Source organism: Vicugna pacos, chromosome 8 (assembly GCF_048564905.1).
Source record: "Vicugna pacos chromosome 8, VicPac4, whole genome shotgun sequence".
Lineage (NCBI taxonomy): Eukaryota > Metazoa > Chordata > Mammalia > Artiodactyla > Camelidae > Vicugna > Vicugna pacos.
In genome coordinates, this window is record NC_132994.1 from 75,009,615 (window position 1) to 75,026,000 (window position 16,386).

General features: G+C 43.0%; 1 long non-coding RNA gene across 1 annotated transcript; it reads left to right on the plus strand.

Moving 5' to 3' along the window:
- Positions 1 to 10,337: 10,337 nt before the first annotated feature.
- LOC140697932 (uncharacterized) lies at positions 10,338 to 16,157 on the plus strand. Its single transcript, XR_012075312.1, has 2 exons — positions 10,338 to 10,689; positions 15,152 to 16,157. It is a non-coding gene; the product is annotated as an uncharacterized lncRNA (long non-coding RNA).
- Positions 16,158 to 16,386: the final 229 nt, after the last annotated feature.

Below are 16,386 nucleotides of genomic sequence, written 5' to 3' on the forward strand. Positions count from 1 at the left end.
CAAATCTAGGGAAATTTTTTGATGAGGAACATCAAAGAATCTTCCCACAACATTTCTCTTCATTTCAAAAAAAGACAGTGATGCAGTGGGGAGACTGGACGATGCCTTGGTTGAGTGATCACAGCTGTCATCACTGGGGAGGGACGGAGGGACCTCCAAGGGGTGATGCCCTGAGACCCACCCAGCAGCACCTCCATTGCATTCTGGGTAAGAATCCTGAATCCAGGAATCATCAAACAGCACATGAAGAAAATTCTGCTTAAAAGGAGAGGAGGGCACCGTATTAAAAATATCAAGGTCATTAAAAAAAAAGGCGGAGAAAATGTTCTAGATAAAAAAGGATTGAAGACACCTAAATGCAACACCTGACTTGTGATTGGATCCTGTCCTGGAGGGAACTGTTTAAAGGGGTCACTTTAATTGGGTCACTTTCAAAAAATTGCAATATAGGTGGTAGATTAGATAAAAGTGTTGTTTCAGTGTTAAATTTACTACCATGGGTAACTGTGGTGTGGTTTTGGAAGGTTTCCCTTTTATTAACACACACCAGAGGACTTAAGGATAAACATAACAATACCCTTTGCAAAATTCACTTAATCTATTCTCTGCATCTTTCATATATATAATTCATTTTCTAAACTATTAAACATTCATTTCCAATTTACAAAGCCCCATTTAAGTAAATATTTGCCTGAGAAATGGAGAAAATATTTCCATGCAAAGTCCTGTGGAAAAAAAACAGCATTTCCTCACCTTTTTCTAACAAGCGCTGCTGCGAGGCTGTAAACTATTTTCACATAAACAGATTGCGGCAGTATCTCTGTATTATGTGCCTTTTCTCCATGTTCTTCTTTCTCGTGTTGGGGTTCAGAGCACAGAAGCTGTACCTGCAAACACCCCAGTGGGTACTACAGGGGAACCACGCGTCCTGAACGTGGGATGCCCAGGCCCCAGGCCAACGGTAGGTCAAGGGAACACAGCGCGTGAAGGGGATTTTATGATTTTATCTGCACGTCCAGAACGCCAGAGCCCTGGCAATAAATGCAGACCCGCCCCTTCCCTTCTATTCAATCTTCCATCCCGCGCCCCTGCCAAGGGTGCCTTTGACCTCCGGCTGCCTCTGTTCCCGAGCATTCCGGTGACTTCATGCAGCGCGCACAACGCAGACCTTCAATAATCATGCAAACCCAGTTGCATGATGTCATCCCCTGGCATCCGCGACCCGGTGCTCTGCTCCGGGGTTTCCGGCTGCGCCCCCGCCGTGTCACCGCGCACGGAGGGACCCGGACCTGGGTGGCTAAAGCTGCCTTCCTCCTGAGCGGTTCAGCTGGAAGACTGGATGCCAGCGCCTCGGAAACCCCTTTCCTTGCTGCTTATTCGCGTGGAACCTCCCAGTCATCTGCAAAAGGAGTGCTGAGAGGCTTTGCTGGGGTCGAGCACTGGCCAGGGAGTAGGATGACAACTGGGCTGAAAAAGAGATAGCTGAAACGTCTGTAAGATGAAACACTTCTGAGAACATTCACAGATGGCCGGTGTGCCGAGAAGTCCCCGCCGCTGGCCCCAGCAGTTCGTGCACCAGGGCAGGCTGAGCTCTTGATTTCATGGTTTAAAATAAAGTGACCCCAATATAATTATTAAAGCTTATGAACTGATGTGTTCTGGGTCAGTAACTTTCACTGGCTGCAGGGGCTTTTTTCCGTAGCACCGGGAGGATTAGAGCTCTCTGTTTAAAACACTTTGATAGTTTTCCGGAAGCAGGGAGGAATCGCCAGGCAAACTGCTTGTTTGAATCATTGTACCCTGTTAAGAACCACTTGATACCTAATTTTTAAAGAATTAGCTTAATTTTGCAGAAGAAGTAGCATGAAAGGCATACTGCACATCTTATCAGCACTTTCCCACCGGCGAGTTGATACTTACAACGTGACACTGTGGGGCTGATCTAGCTGGAGTGGAAAGTGGTTTAAGAAAGGCTCTTACGGCTTTTCCTTTGTTGATAAAGTACAAGAGACCAAGATGGAAAGTAGGATTGAAAAGTTTTTTTAAAAATAGATCCCCAATTGCATTTGTGTACAGAGGGAAAAACTGTCTTAATGTTTTTCTTCAGAGGTTTTTATCAATGAAAAAAAAAATTTAGAAACTCAGGTGCTAAAAATAAGTTTTTTCCTAGAATAAAATTTTGATCTGAGAACTTTGGCAAATTTAGCAGTTTTAAAGAGGTATTGAAGGAAAACATTTTCCTATTTGAGATCCTGAGAATCCATAGCTTAGAATTAGAAACATACTGTAGTTAATCATAGGTTGTAATTCCCCTTTCTTGTTGCCTTTTGTAGAAGTAGGTGTACTCCATAAAATGCATGAGTGGGGGTGATTCTCAGCTGAACTTGGATACTTCATTTATGCATGTGGGGTTGTACATGGTCAAGTCTGTTGTCATTTTTCTCTTAAAATTTGTATTGGTACCATTTCAAATCAGTTCTTGCGACCACATTTATTTAATGGCTTGCCTAATCTTGCTTTCCACCAGATGCGAAAAACGAAATCATAAGCAACATTTAAGCATGTGAATATGACTGTTTTTATGCTACTGTGAAACATGGAATAAAAACACAAATGAGAAATTGAGAATGAAATCCTAATATCTTTAATTTTTTGTTTTTAGAAAATGTTTTATTATTTTCATTGAACTATAGTCAGTTTACAATGTTGTGTTTATTTCTGGTGGACGGCGTAATGTTTCGGTCATACATGTACATATATATATTTGTTTTCATATTCTTTTTCATTATAGGTTACTACAAGATATTGCTTATAGTTTTCTGTGCTATACAGAGGAAACTTGTTTATGTTTTACATGTAGTAGTTAGTGTCTGTAAATCTCAAACTCCCAGTTTATCCCTTCCCACCCACCCCTGTAACCCTAAGTTTGTTCTCTGTGTCTGTGAGTCTGTTTCTGTTTTGTAAATAAGTTCATTTGTGTCTTTTTTTTTAGAGTCCTCATATAAGTGATATCATATGATAATTTTCTTTCTCTTTCTGGCTTACTTCACTCAGAATGATGATCTCCAGTTTCCTCCATATTGATGCAAAAACAAAAAAAAAAATAAAATAATGTCATTTGCGAGTATCTTTAAACAGGGAGAATCTCGAGGTGTGTCTGGGCTCTAGGGCAGGACGTGCGGTCACGATGATATGTGTGCTTCCCCTTGTGGCAGGGATGACAAGACCATCACACGCCCTTCCACAGTGTCTTTCTGGGTTTATCCTTGGAAACACTTTTCCATGTACACTTTTTCTTGTTCTCTTTCATTTATAGTCATTTTAAAGCGATGTTGAACACCTACCCAATGCCTCCTGCCCTACTGGATACTGGGAGAGAGACAGGAGGCCACCAGTCCCCGACTTCAAGGGCTCCCAGTCCAAGGGGGGGGAGAGACAGCAATCTACCGGATCACGCTGCTGGCAGAGCCTGGAGCCCCGAGGCTGAGGGGCTGGGAAAAGTTCCCGCAGTCCCAGGGGTCCCTGCTCCCAGCCCTGCCTCTTAGCCTGGTGCCTTACCAGCAAGATAACTGGCTCCACAAGCCTCTAATCCTGATGGACCATCGCATCTGAGAGCCTTGAAAATTACAGCCGTTCCTTTGCACTGCAGATTTGAGTCATGAGTGGAAGACTAGTTCCTAAATTTGAAACCCCCATAGGCTGTGTTTCAAAAGACAGACTTTCCTCCTCAACTCCAGAATACAGATGTCCAAGAAGTGAGTGGTAACTTTCAGCCAGGAATGGGACTCAAGAAAGTTTACTGACACTTTTTGCTGTATACCATAAAATGCCATAACAGGAAGTCTGCAAAACAGTGCATTTCTAAGGTTCTAATGGGAAAAATCTTTCAGTTAAATTAAAGGACCACTTTACTCTTTTCCTGCATCTGGAGGTGAGGTTAGATAAGACACGACCCTACCACTTTCTTTTCATTAGGATAAAGCTGACATCATTGTTTATGGGTAAAAATGACCCTGTGAAGAATTCTTCTATCATAACCCAGACTCAGCATCATAGTGGGATTTGACAGTCCCTCCAGAAAGTGCAGAGGGAAGAAGCAGGAGGGCCAAGAGCAGGTCTCCCAGGACGTGCCTGGTGGTCAGAATCCCGGAGAGCGCCTGACAGAAACGCAAAACTGGACCCGTCTCCCGACCTGTTACATACGAAGAGCCGAGGAAGGGGCCAGTGAATCTGTGTTTTTAAGACTATTTCTTTGGACGTGATTGTAGATTCATGTGAAATTTCAACAAATAGTACAGAGTGATCCCGTATCCCCTTCCCTCGGCTTCCCCCCGTGGTAACATCTTGCATAATTGCAGTCCAGGCGCACACCAGGCTGTATGCATGAGCGCGTGTGCGACTGAGTACACTTACTTCTGTGCAACTTCATCCCGTGGGCAGATCTGAGTAACCACCAGACAAGACACAGAGCTGTTTTATGACCACAAGGCTCTTTCCCGCTACCCTTTATGGCTACATTCACCCATCCCCACCCGCTATGTCCCAAAGCCCTGCAATCACCACCCTGTTCCCCGTCCTCTAATTTTGTCATTCCAAGCGTGTTCTGCTTATGGAATCATACACTAATCTTCTGGGATCACTTTTTTTTTTTTTTTGCACTCAGCACATTTCTCTGGAGGTTCATTGAAGTCACTGCATGCACAGACAGTGCAGTCCTTTTTACTGCTGAGTGGGAGTCCATGGTGTGGATGGATCCATTTGTGTAATCATGCCTCTGTTGAAGGACATCTGTGTTGTTTCCAGTTTGGGGCTGCTGTAAATAAACATAAATAAAACTGCTATGAACCTTTGGTGTTAATATATTTCAGTCATTTCAATAGCTGTGTAGTGATGCCTCATTTTGGTTGAAATTTGCATGTCCCTAATGGCTAATGATACTGAACATCTTTTCATGTGCTTATTTGCCATCTGCATTTCTTCTTCTGTGAAATGTCTGTTCAGGTTTTGTGCCCGCGTTCTTATTAGAGAGTTTGTTTCCTGTGGAGTTTGAGAGTTCTTCTGTAGTCTAGATAGGGGTCCTTTGTCAGATATCGGGTTTGGAAAAAAAACATTTTTTTTACTAGTCAGTAGCCAGTCTTTCAATACTCTTAGTAAGATTGTTTGCAGAGCAAAAGTTCTCGTTTGGACCAGGTACAACTGATCAATTTTTTTCTTTTACAGCAAATGCTGTAGGTGTCAAGGCTAATAACTCTTCATTTAGCCTTGGGTCTTAAAGGCTTTTTCACTCTTTTAAACGTCTTATGGTTTCCCATTTTCCATTGAAGTTCTTGATTCATTTTGAGTCCATCTCTGTATGAGCTGTGAGGTTTAAGTTAAAGTTTATTCCTATTTTGTGGGTACGGGTGTCCATTGATTCCAGTATCAGTTACTGACAAGACTAACCTTCCTCTACTGAGTTTTTCTCTTGTGAAAAATCAGTTGGGCATAGCTGTGTGGATCCATTTTTGGTTTCTTTGTTCTGCTTCATTGATCCCTGTGTCTGCCTCCCTGCTACACCACACGTCCTTGATTGTTGAAGCTGTTCAGTAAGCCTTACAACCAGGTAGGTTGATTCCTCCCATTTTTATTTTGCAATTTTGCCTTTCCATAAACATTTCATTTATTTATTTACTGAAATGATGTGTCGTTGACGAAATGATGTAAGTTTCAGGTGTACCACATAGTGATTCACAGTTTTTAAAGGTTCTAATCCCTTCACGGTTATTATAAAATATTGGCTACATTCCCTGTGTTGTACTGTATAACCTTGCAGTTTATTTATTTTATACGTAGTAGTGGCCCAAAGAGAAAATATGTGAAAAAGTTTGTATAGATATACATGCATACAAATGATTCAATTAAAAAGAGTAAGATTGAAGTGAATTAAGATTGCGAACAAATGAAAATTATGATGGGGAAGGAATTGAAAATAAAGGTAGATGTAGGTCTCATAAAACAAGGGCATTTAGTGAAATAAGGAATGTGTTTATATTGTCCCTTTCTGAATATATAAAAAGAAAGACAAAACCAAGCTGAACCCTTCGCTGCTCCTGGCTGTGCGGTACCTATTTGAGATGGGCTGACCAACAGGTGGTCCAGCTGGGAACTGGGGGCTTCTGTGTAGCTGGTCGGGCAGGCTTGCCGGATTATCTTTTGAGCACAGGGCCACACAAATACAAAAAAACAAGCCAATAAATAAAGGCATAAATAAATAATAAGTGAGCAAATAAGAGCACGTTTTAAAAAGTGATCATCCCAAATGCCGCATGCCATTTCCACCAAGCCGTTTCCTTTACAAAGACTCTATTTTTAGAAAGTCTAAAATGTGTAGGACTCTTGGTCTGCTTGCACTGCTTTTTCCGGTGTGACCTGTCACTATTCTTTTATCTGAACCCCTTTTCTTCTTGCTGGCCATAAAAAAGCCGCATCCGGATCAGGAATGCCCTTCTTTCCGATTGCTATCGCATCCCTGCTCTTTCTCAAGGCCTAGGTCAGCATCGCCTGTCTGGCACAGAGCTCTTCCTCTTTGGAATTCTGATTTCAGTTCTTTCGCATGTCCACTGTGTTCCATTTGGACCCGCCGTGTCACAGGCCCTGCGCGGGGGATACGTCCCTGGAGAGCCTCACACGTTTCCTGGAAGCCACGAGACCCGTGTGTTTAGTGGAAAAGTGCTTGATCAACACTGCTTCTTCATGCCAGTGAGAGTGATTATGAGCATCAGCCCTCTTCTTCATTATCTCTCATTACTGTTGTCATTAAGCTCCCCTCATCCTGAAAATAATTTTCACGGGGTTGCAAATGGTGTTTTTAGCAGCAGGGTTTCCAAATCTGTAGTAAGGAGCTAGCACGTGCCTTTCTTAGGCACACAGAGGGGAAAGAGATGCTCCTTTACTATAATTTTCATCACACAGAGGAACACGCCATCAGGAAACGATAAACCAGGAAGTTGGCTGTGGACATTTCTGTGTCCATTAAGGTGGCCTGGGTGGGAGATGTGGTGCTTGCTCGCTACCTGACGATTTTAGGCAATTTAAAAAGTGCAAGCTGAGTGCCATCACTCTCTCCCCTTTTTCTGTTTGCTTTTGCTCTCCTGACCTGACACATACAATGCTAGGATAATGAGGAATCCTAGAAGTCGGCGAGTGACCACAATTCCCGAGGGATCTCTGGTTCCAGCCCCAGTTGGAAGCTGCCCAATTATATTGTGGAAGCTGGTTAATAGTCTGAACCAATCAGGAGAACTCAGAAGGTGGGCACAGCTCATTAATCTGGTGTGCGCATTTCTTAATGTTCTGGGCCCTGGAGTGGTAGCTATTTTTGTGTACTCTTGAGTGAGTCATGGACAGATGAGAAGACCAGTTTTATGAAGCCCAAAAGGAGTCTGATTCACAGTGAGATCTTTTAGTGAGTGACAGTGTTATAGAAACTCTCCCCCGTGTTAGCTCAGGTCCTCCGAGATGCAAACGCCGAGGGAGCACCGCACACGCAGGACATTTATATGAGCGCTTTGGTGAAGGGAGGTGGGGAGGGCAGGAGGCGGCGAGCAGAACTTCAGACAATGATGCCGCCCCGACCTCTGCCGGGGGAGGCCGAGGGAGGAAGGCCGGTGGAAGGTCCCTGGACACAGCGCAGTCTGAGACAGGCTCGGTGGCCACTGAGGTGTCTCTGAGCAGAGGTCAAGCACAAGAGGGACGGAATGCCCTTGTCCTGGTGCCTGGCCACGCCCCATCGTTGCCTAGGGGCAGCCCAGGGACACACGGCCTTGGCAGGGTCACTGTGGCAGATCTGAAGGTGCAACAGCTGGAGCTGACTGCCAACTGTGTTCCCTGTGTCCCATCAACACTGCTGGAGGGGGAGTCCGCCTTGTGCGCAGGCCCACTGCCCATGTGTGTCTGGGGGCACATCTCATCATCCCTGTGATCTGCTCTTCCCAAAGGGATGCTCTGAAGTGGTCGGTTCATGTGACAGGCCGCCCACAGCCTGGGGCAGCTCCCTGCCCTCATCACGCCTCTTCCGCTGTCCATCCTCAGCCTCCGCCGGGAGCTGGCGCTTCTGCAGTCTTGGCGGCTGTAATAGTTTCCCGGGGCTGCTGTAACCAAGCGCCTAAACCAACAGAGATTCCCTCCGGTTGCGGAGGCCAGAGGCCCCAGAGCAACGCGTCAGTGGGCCAAACTCCTCTGAAGCCCTTAGAAGTGTATCCTTCCTTGCGTCTTCTAGCCTCCGGCACGCCGGGCACTTCTTGGCTCGGGGCGGCACCCCTCCCATCTCTGCTGCCTCTGTTTTCACATTTGTCTGTTTCTTTTCTCCTCTTCTTATAAGGACAGACTTCATCACTGAGTCACGAGCAGTCACGCTAAATGTGTCCATGCCTCCTTCCACCCCTTGGTCCCTGACCCATGTCTTCCTCTTGTTGCAGGCCCTGCCATCACACAGAGAGTCCCGGGCAGTGCACACACTGAGTCCCTGCAGAGTGTGGCCTCCAAGCTGCCCTCTGCGGAGGCTTCCGTAGGCTGCCCCAGGGCTCCAGGGCCTGGCTGGCTCTGGACCACGCGGTAGGTGATACGGCCAAAGGATCCCATGGTCATGGGCTCACAGCCACACCCCTCTGCTGTGAGGATGGCCTCTGCTCTGATCAGACTGCTTAATATTTGCTTTTTGATAGAGTGATCATAAAGCACAGGAAAGAAATGATGTGTTTATTCTGTTTCAGGGGGTCAAGGTAACTGTACCTCCAGGAGAAGAAAGCCAGGTAATGAATGCCTCCTTCTCTTTACCATGGAGGATTCTGAGTTGAGCTTGCCTGGTGACACCTTAGTGTTTATGTCTACCACCCTTTGACCCCAGAGGACTCCAGGGCCTTGGGTAGCCTCGACAAAGTTTTGAAAGTTCCCTGTAAATTATGTAATCGGGTATGTTTCCAAAAGCAAGGCCTTATTTCTTGTGGAAACTGTTATTCTTCTATATGGCATCAGAAGCACGGATCTTTTTTTCTTCCCTGCAGTTCTGAATGCGAAGGATTACAACTTTGTTTCTCAAAGGCCCCTCCTGCGCTCCTGCAGTCCTCCCTCTCATTTTCTCTGTCCTTTCCCAGCTGATGCCACCCCCACGGGGGACAAACTAGCTTCCTTCCCCCTTTCATTCCTGCCCTCCTTTTCAAGCGAGTTTTTATGCAAAAACTCAAGTGGAGAAGACCCAGTGTTGCCATGGCAGGCAAGTCGCCGGGGCCTCTGCTGGGTTTGGGTTCCAAACTTTGAAAAAAATATAATGGCCTCAAAGAAGCAGGAGGGAGGCGTCAAGAGAGAGAGCAAGCGGAGAAAAGGAAAAGAGGGCATCAGCCTAAGAAGGGGAGAGGGCAGGGAGGAGCGGGGCAGAGCCCCTCAAATGCATCCGCGGTGACATCACTGCCTTTCCCACAGGGGCCATTGACTTGGGAGGCCCGGCGCCCATTCACCGTCCAAAGCCGGCCTCCGAGCCAGGCAGCCATCGCGCCTTCTTGAATGCCTTTTTTGTTGGGGAACAGTGGCCTGTTTCTGAAGGCCTGCATAGATGACTGAGTAATTCAGCGAAGTTGCCAGGAAGTCTGAGCCCCTTGCGAGCTAACAATGGTGAACTTTCTCTCCCGCGCCACTGAAGCTCCAGCTGTAGGTCCGCATTCTAATGAGGGCTTCGCTCCTGCCTCTGGGGTTATGGTAATATTTGATGCATCTTTTCTTATTAAGACACAGTCATCGCTGCTGTTGAGAACTAGAGGCAAGTCCTGGGGAGTGAGGTGTGCCGGGGGGTGGGGGGGTGGGGACTGAGAAAAAAAGAGGAAGAAAGAAAACAGCTTGTCTGTTAGCGAGGTGGCTTTGCTGTTTAATATGAGCCTCTAAACTGACTTGGAGGGGAGAAGATAAAAATTTCACTCTGACCCATAAATCCCGGGGCCAGGAAGCTTACTTCGGGGAATTTTTCACGTTTCAGGTGCTGCTCCTCGCGTCTCCCTCGCAGCGGGAGGGTCCGCCCCGGAGGCGGGCGATGCGCTCGGAATCCGCGTGAGGCCATTAGGCTGCTCTTCGCTTTCCTGTTTGCAGGCAAAGGCCTGTTTCTGTTCTTTAGCAATTTGGTATTCCTGATATTCCAACCCAGGAGGTCCCCTCCTCTGTGGCTTCGCTTTCTATGACTTCAGTGACCTGCCGTCAACCACAGCCAGAAACATTAAATGGAAAATTCCAGAAGTGAACAGGGCAGACAGTTTAAATTGCGCGCCGCGGCTCCGAGCAGCGTGGTGAAATCTCGCGCCACCAGCTCCGTCCGCCGGGTGGGGTGTGAACCGCCTCTTCGTCCGGGGTGTCCCGCCCATTGGTCACTTGGTAGCCCGCTCGGTTGTCCGATCAGCTGTTGTGGCACCACAGTGCCTGTGCTCAGGTGGCCCCAAAGCACGAGAGGAGCGATGCTGGCAATTTGGCTGTGCCAAAGCCTGTAAGTGCTTCCTCTAAGTGAAAAGGTTTGCGCTCTCGAACTCGAAAGAGAACAATCGTATGCTGCAGTTGCTGAGATCTACAGTAAGAACGAGTCTTCCGTCTGTGAAACTGTGAAGAAGGAGAAAGAGATTCGTGCAGTTTTGCTGTCACACCTCAAAGTGGAAAACGTTACGGTCACAGCGTGTGGTAAGTGTTTAGTTACGATGAAAAAGGCAGTATTCTGAGAGAGAGACCACATTTACATAACATTTATTACAGTAGATTGTTATAATCGTTCTATTTTATGATTAGTATTGTGTTAATCTATTACTGTGCCTAATTTATAAATTAGAATTGATCACAGATATGTATGTATAAGAAAAACATGGTACCATAGGGTTTGGAATCATTGGTGGTTTCCAGTAGCCACTGGGGGTCTTGGAACGGATCCCCTATGGATAAAGAGGGGCAACTGCACTTTCTTTTCAGAATGGTTCTTAGCTAAGTGGAAACTTGATCAATTAATTAATTAACAATTAATTAATTGTTAACTCCCTGCCTGGTGGATTTTGAAGACACACACCAAAAAGTGCCAGTGAAGAAGGTCAAGCTCATTCACCTGCTGGGAGACCCTAGAAGAACATTTTCTAGTGACTGGTTACAGTGATGACAGGTATTTTAAAGAACTTACTCTGTACCAGATTCTTGCACGTTTATTGTCTTAGTTCATCGCCATGACTACCCCAAGAGACAAGTAGTGTTGTCCTATTTTGAGGACACACAAACTGACAAGTACTAATCCATAGCTACCTTTGTAGCAGTGCTTCATCTCTTCCACTACCAAAGTCCATCTTCAGGTTTCTTAATGGGAGAGGTCACTCTCCACACCATCATAGCAATACCATCCATCAAGGAAGCTGTACAGAAAAAGACAGATGCACAAAAAAGTGAACTCTCAGCTTGGAAATCCCTCCCATGAGATGAAGAGGCATGGAAAACCTAAATTGAATTCATACAAAACCATTGTAAGGAAACAGAAAATATGAGTCAACCCATATAAGCAGAAGAAAGTTCCCTAAAAAAAAAATTAACCATGAAGCAGAAGAACATTGTAATATAACAACTGAAACTGAATTCGGTATACTCAAATAAGCATTGGAAGATATGAAGAGAACTTCTAAGATCAAAAATTTAAAAGTTAAAAATAGAACTGGGGAACATAACAAAAAGAAATAAAGCAAGAATTATCAGAACTCAGGGGAAGAATAGAAAAATGACCTAATCATATAAAGAACTGGAGACTAAATTATAAAGTGCTCAAAGATGAATAGATTAAACTAAAAATTTAATAAAGGTCAATAAAGAAGACATTAAGAAAGATAACCAAGAGAATAAGGTAATATAAGGGCAAGAGAAAATGGTTGAAAAGTTAGAGAAAGAAGATGCAAGCTTATGTGTTGTTTAGTTTAATTTTTAATTTTGCCAGCCTACACTGCCCAGTTACTTAATCCAACACTAATCCAGATCTTGCTGTGAAAGTTATTTTGTAGATGTTGTTAACACCTACAGTCTTAACTGTAAGTAAAGGAGATAATTCTGAATTGGTGGGCCTCATCTCATCAGTCAAAGGCCTTCAGAGCAAACACTGAGGTCTCCTGGAGAAGAAGAAATTCTGCCTCAAGATTGCAGCATCAACTTCTACATGAATTTCTACCCTGCTGGTGTGTCCTAAAATTTTTAGACTTGCCAATCCCACAATGGTATGAACCAATTTCTTAAAATAAATCTGTATATATCTATTACATTGATTCCATTTCTCTGGAGGAGTTGTATAAAAATATATATGCAGAAGAAGTCGATGCTGCAAATTTTATTAAAATTTACCCCCATATACACAGAAAGTTTAAACAGTCAATTTCCACAGGATAAGTAGAAAAATAAAGAAGTACAGCTCCTCAAAAAAGCACCAAGCAATGTAGTTTCATAGGGAATTATAGCCAGACAAACAGCCCCAATGCTACATGAGTTGTTTGCGAGCTTAGTTCTTGAAAGGGACTTCCAGACTCTTTTTATGAAGGATGGGAACATCGGGAGCTAAACTTAAGAAAGAGCACAACAAAGGAAGTTAGAGAGCAATTCCACTTACTAATTTCCATTTACTAATTGATGCAGAAGTCAACGTTAAAGTGTTATTGAACAGATTACAGAACATTCAGGAAACAATTCATTATGAGCATGTGTGAATTTATTCGAGACTGTAAGGATGGTTCAATATCAGGAAATCTCATGAATACAGTTCACCATATAATTAGGTCTAAAGAGGCAAATCATAGGACCATCTCCAGAGATGAAAATAGTTGCCTTTGACAAAATTCAACTTCATTAAAAAAAAAAAATCTCTTAAAGAAACAGGAGTGGAAATAATAATCCTTCATGTGATGAAAAAAACATACATAGTAAAACTCCATCGTAATTCTAGATTCTTTCTTAGTTGGGCAACACTAGAGCTATTCCCATTAAATTCAGGAACAAGGCAAGAATTCCCACTATTTCCACCTGTTCTGGAAGTTTGGCCAATGTAATTAAACTAGAAAAAAACATTTGATGGCAAAAGAATTGGGAAAAAAACAAATCTCTGTGAGGGAACATGATAGTATACCTGAAAAATCTAGACAATTAACAAAACTAACAATCAAAATTAATCAATTATATCGGGAGAAAAATTAACATGGAAAAATCAATAGCCCTCATATACACAGGTAAGAATCCATTACAAGCTGTAATAAATGAGAAAATCTCAAGTATGATAGTAATAAGAGGTAAAATATATAGGAGGAAACTTTCAAATAATTGTTTAAAATCCATCTGAAAAAAAAAAAGTAAAGTTCTCCAAAGAGACCCAGCAGCAAATGGACATGTTTCAACATGATCAGCATGGCAACTCTGTGACCAGAGTCTATATCCGAAATCTTGCATAATACGAAGGTGGTTATCTCAAATTCCTGAGGGCACAATGGGCTTATTAATAAATGACTTTGGAATAACTGAATGATCACTGTGGAAAAGATAAATTTAGGTCCATTCCCCACACATACACAAAAATAACTCCAAATGAGTTAGAGATATAAATGTAAAAATAAAATTATGTGAGCTCCTTAAAAAAGGTAAATTTTTCTATAGCCTGTATATGCTTTTTTTTCCCCTAACAATTCAAAATCCATATGTAATAAATGAAAAGCTTGTTAGGTTTCCTGCACTGATCCCCCCTCCCTCCCAAATAAATCTCTTCCCGTGGCAGGAAACACACTTTAGGTCAAAAGAAAAATAAACTGGGCAAAAATACAGATGAAGGGTTACATATATAACATGCAAAAACTTACATACATTGGAGGAAAAGGACAAAATATCTTAAAGAAATGTGGATACAAGTCATTCAAGAATAGAAAAGTTGACAAAAGAGATATTTAAAAAACATTTAGGAATTTGACACAACATTGTAAAATGATTATAAATCAATAAAAAATGTTAAAAAATTTATTTATATGCAAAAGATATTCCACTTACTCATAATAAGAAAAATGTCAATTAAAACTATCCTGAGATATCATTTCTCATCCTTCTATTTGGACAAAACTTAAGACCTCGACAATTTACTCTGCTGGCAATTTACTTTCAGAACACCCATCACTGTCAGGGATGCACATGGCTCTTGGGGAGCGGGATTTGGTCACACCTAACACAACCACAGAAATCCCACTTCCAGAAATTACCCTAAAATATAGCTCCAATAAGACGACACAAAATAAACTTTTCTGAGACTGCCTTTTTGTATAGTTTCGAGATGTGAAACATCTTAATGTTCTACCAAAAATTAAAAAATAAAACAAACATGAATGGAGAGGAAATAGAACTGAAAGCAAACTGAAACAAATGAATGCAACTGTCTTTAAAATGAGCAACAAAACCACATTGGGGTCGGGGCAGAAGGACACTTTCATGTAACTTGTGAACAGAGTGTTGACTATGTGTCCTCAGTCCTGGGGCGGGGGCGGGAGGGGGTGGGGGAGTAGCTGCCAGCAAACCCTCCCCTCCTGACTCAGTGGTTCACTCCTTAGCGAGGTGTGGGCGGTCAGCTCTGAACCTCTTTAAATCTTTTAGAGGACTGAGTGAATGAGGACATGAAAGGATGCTGAAAATTCAAGTTCTTACTGTGAAAGAATAAAGTTATATACAACATAGCATTATGTAACATAGTGTATGTATAGTATATATAACTGTGTATTACCTATTGATATATTATTTACTATAATAGCATTACCTATTAATGCTATAATATACATTATACATAATATATATGTGTATTATATACAGATAAGACACATAATACACATGCAATGTATTATATATAATACTTGTTTGTATATATATGAATGAATTTGGATTAGATTGGAGTGAATTGGGTTGCAATGTGAAAAGCTGGTATAAGCTCATGATTTCTAAGACTACATAAGTGCACGTACATGTCATACATTGTGTATATGTATATTGTGTATATGTGTATTGTGAGTGTGCACATCCTCTATTTTCTAAAATATTGGAACAGGTTATCTGTCCTTGAAAACTTACTAACTGACCTTTACCTCTACATGTACCTGGAATGTCACTGGAGTCTACAGAAAAGTGCCTCCACAGGGGATCTGTGACGATGAAGAGAACGGAGGTTCCACCTAAGACTTTTTCACTCCTGGTGTAGGACATCCAGCAGGAAAAATGTCCTTTCAGGATGACTGTGAATTAATCAAGAAGTATCACCTTCAATAGCCAAATCAACTTCAGAAACCCACGTAATTGAGGAACGACCAGCACAGCAGCTCTCCGAGCTCCCTGCAGAATTTTGAAGAAGGTTGTCACTGTTTGAAACCGAAGATGTGTTAAACTTTGACAACCCTTCAGGATGAAAAGAATTAACTGACTCATTTCCCTCTTGTAAAAATAGAAAGACAGCGGACGATGACCACACGAGGGGAAATCGTTTTAGTTTTCCCTCCATCAGTTACCTTGTGACGCCCCCTCTGCCCTACCACGTGCTGAGCCTCTAACCTGCACATATGTGAGAATGGCACATGGGCGTCGTGACGTGCGGTCAGGGATGCGGGGACAAGATGAGCTTGTGTGGCAGCCGAAGCATGATCAGACACAAGGTCAACGACACCTAAACTCTGTTGCCTTTTCTGCGGAATTTCTAAGTTGGACACCTACCTACCTAACAGAGATCCGTAAGATTTTAAATTTTGAAATCCCAGCCACATGTGTAGAATAACATATGAGAGGTTTCACACGTTTCATGCTGTGAGATCACACTGGTACAGATCTCTTAGTTCTCCAGAATAGGCTGGCATTTCTGTGATGGCTAATTTTTGCTGTAAGGCTAATGAAGATGTCTGCACATCCTTCTTGTCCTGGAGAATGCCCACAGCGATGCGAATATATTTGTGTCCATTAACTTTACAGCAAGGGGGGAAGGTCTTCAGAATACAATGAAAAACTTTTAAAGTTTACAAATTCTGCCAAGAAACACATCTTGTTTTGTGTTTCTTGTGGGAGGACATATTAAGGGGGGAAAAATCCTAAAATTTAGTGATTTGACCCAACAGGTAATCTTATATTAGCCCTTGTCCTCTGGCTGCTCTGTCCACCTTTTTACCCTGGACGTCCTAGAACGTTGATTCCTGATGTCGCCGCCCCGCTTTGCTTCCTTTCTCCATCTGCTTTCAAGATTTCGTGTCTTTCTAGTTTTATTTTTTTAAGTAGCTTAGATGATCTTTCTCCTTGTTGTTTATCTTTCTGCCTTTGAATCTAGTCACAGAAACTGAGTAATACCCCTGCTAGTCATAAACATGGTAA